This window comes from Perna viridis, chromosome 15, assembly GCF_037379345.1.
Source record: "Perna viridis isolate PV_CMFRI_1.1 ecotype Kerala chromosome 15, ASM3737934v1, whole genome shotgun sequence".
Taxonomy (NCBI): domain Eukaryota; kingdom Metazoa; phylum Mollusca; class Bivalvia; order Mytilida; family Mytilidae; genus Perna; species Perna viridis.
The window spans coordinates 15,963,591-15,967,137 of NC_142459.1; positions in this window are offsets into that span (position 1 = coordinate 15,963,591).

A 3,547-nucleotide genomic window follows, 5' to 3' on the forward strand; every position below is an offset into this window, starting at 1 on the left:
CAAAAAGCAATTATTTTGCAAATATACTTGAATAGTTATTCAACGTCATCTTCGGTTATATAATGATCGAGACAAAAATGAATGAGTTTTTATTATCTATTTCTGTATTGCTCCTTTCTAATTGTCAATGCTTTAAGGAGGTAGACCTAGGGTAAGGGACACGAATCATTGGAACGTTTGTATTCAGCATTTTCCATCTCATGTAAGCATCAAAGTAATTTGGACTGATGCCATTCTGTTTCAAAGGAAAGCTTGATAGGCTTTTATGAAATGGGTTATAATACAAACACATTACAGATTTCAAGAGTTATATCTCTAATTCTATGTCTGCCTCCTTAAACCAACAGACATATGGACATCTATATGAATTGCATTTTTTTTTTTTTTGTATTTTATTGTTTTTTGTTGTTTTTTGCAATTGAAGAGAAAGTCTCGCATGCAACCACAAACCTTATAAGTTGTTATCATGAGTACAGATTTGTAAGGAAATTCAACTTAATTAAACATCCAATTACATGTTTTAGTCCATATCGATATAATAATATAACGTAAGTATGAGTGAGGGAAAGTAGTCAAATTTATCATATTAATGACACTGACATGCAATTTATAAATAAATCTACAACCTGAATTGCTATTATTAGTCTCCAGTAGCTGATGTCGCTGAAATACTTTGATAATTAATCATCTTTTTTAGGGAATGATTGGTGGCGTGATAGTTATCGTACTGGACTTTGGGTGGCGATGCAAATTGTGTTGTAGAAGTATTGAAACAAGTTTCTGTTAGTGCATCCATGAGGTAAACATTTGACCATATTTGTTTTCATGTAACCACTAAAAATTATATTAGGGATCATTTTAACTTTTGAAAGGGGTTTACTGCTTTCCAAGCAACCTGCCTTAAATTATTATGCAGTGTTCATTGCAAAATAAGTAAAATGGAGGAACTCAAGTATTTTCCTTGATATTTAAGTTCTTTTAAGTAAAAGATGTTTCTCTAGATATGGACCATGGCATACGTTTACTGTTTGTTCAATTGTAAAGGAATTACATGTAACGAGGACGGTTCTCATAACTGTAATGCAAAATATAGTCATAGCTTGGAAACACTCCGAACTTCATTCTGACAAGAAGTTACGTCTTTGTAAACTTGCCATACAAAGTTCAGTAGTTCATATATCTTTTACACTAAAACGCATTTATTATTTGGCCTTTGACAATTATGTAAATTCAGGTACTTTTTCGGTATCCAACATGCCGTAAGAGTGGGCCTTTTTGGCTTCATTCGGGAAATTTGGAGAACGAACACTAAATGAAACTGGTCTCTTTTAGTAGCCATAGGAAGTGTCAAGAAGCGTCAAGAGGTGACAAAAACCATCAATATGTATCCAAATAAAAAAAAAACGCAAAGAGAGAAAGTAGGCACGGGACAATAATACTTTAAAATATATCTGTATATTAAACTTCGTCTTCTTACAGGTTAAACCTGTCTTATATTCCATGCGCCCAGTTAATAGTGGAGTCCGAGTTATTCATTTATTTCGTTACTCAGTATTCTATTTAGTATATGTTCTTTGTTGTGTTTGTCTCCTTTCCATGAAAGGCTAGTATTTGTCCCTGGATTACATTATTTTGATTTCCGCTTGAATTATGGTTCCTTTAATTACTCTCTTACCGGAGCATCTCCCCGAATTTCAAAATTTATGGATCTGCACCTGTTGCTTATCTCTACCAATGACACTTAAAATTAGCTTATTTTGCATGTTGAGACGATTTGCGTTCTTAGCGGATATCTGTTTTTCGTGATTTTAAGCGAACACACAATGGTGTTATGTATTTTATCTCTATTTGAAAGCCTTATGTACAGCGCTCTTCCCTGAGTATTATAAATGTCTCATTTACTCCTAACACCTTCCATATCCACCACACTCCACTGTCACAATTAGACCCCCTTGAAAATCCCACTGATTGTTTTTCACTTATGACATAAACATCATTAATTCCAAAGCAATTAAATATAACATTTTCCCTTTGTTGGATTTTATATTGCTAATGCTTGTTTATGTTTCCTGTATCTTCAATATTTATGTGTAATAATAGGAGGGGTGCAAACTCGCTGCAGCCCCTGGATCCGCCACTGTAATTTTTTTTCTTTTCGGTTTGCTACAAAGTGTATGTGGCTCATCACTGCTTCCTGTCCTTAGGTCATCTTGTTGGATTTTGACGTATTTGAATCATCCCATTGCTGACGCTTCGATATTTTTATTTTACGGATGTTCCCCAATACCAATTCCCGTTCCCCTGTGTAAAGTGTAGGAAAACGCGCCACTGCGATTTTGATATTGTAGGGTTTGATGTTGTTTTAAATCAAATTGATGAACTTTATTTCATTTACTTTTGTTACTTTGTATGTATTATTTTAGTTACTTATGTTCGTTGTTGCGTTTGTCTGTTTTCCATGACAGGTTTTTGTCCCTGGGTTACATTGTGTTGATTTCCACTAGATTCTTGGTTCCCTTGGTTACACAATTACTCCTTTCACGATAAAATATGTTTGCTAACACCCGTTCTTACGGAAGATATACAATTAAAATGATCCTTACATTATTTAAAAAAGCAGTTTCATTATATATTAATCGCCGTAGGTATACATGAGCTACTTGCATGACATGAAGTTTCTTCAATATATGTTTGTCCTGATCAGGTGTCTTCACAAAAATTTTGCATGAAGAACCTTGTCAATTTTGTCTTTGTTGTACTGATGATGAATAATATTTCGAGACAGCTCCAACACGGCTTCTTGGTAAATTTTATCATGCTAATCAACCATTCTTTTAGTAAAATCATCTACACAAAAGCTTGGCATGTATTTGCAACTAGTTGTGTAACAACTGCTCAAGGACAAAATGAAAATACAAGAGAAACCCGCCAAAATTATATTACCTAAAGCATAATATGATAATGATCTTTAGTTGCAATATAGTATTGTAAATTTGTTGTTAAACATGAAAAAACCCAAACACTTTAAAATAATTTTGTAAAATTGTAAGAGATGTTATTCATCAGAACGGATACAGTTAATGCAGTACTTCCTGAATAAATGATATTTTTTTGTATAAAGCATTTACATGTTATTTCAATTATATAGATATAAATGTAATGACAGAAACTACACAGAGAACAAAAAATATCAAATCGAGGTATTTACACATACTTGAATCCATAGCAGCTAAGAAAATAAATGATTGGAAATTATTGCATTGAAAAGACAAAACATTTGTTTGAAGTTTGCCAGACTTGCCATATATTCTGTTCGAGTAAAGCCACAAAACATTTATTTTCTTATCTTTTTAATATTTAATTCATTTCGTACAATTGTAATCTTATAAAAACAGAGTCAATATATTTGGACCATTTTCATAGCCTAATGCCGCTAGACCTTTTATGAAAAGCTTTGAATATAAGTCAAAGCGCAATAACTCATTATCTAAACAAATGTATATACATCAATGACAGCACGTGGAGTTTGAATCACAAGAATAATTTG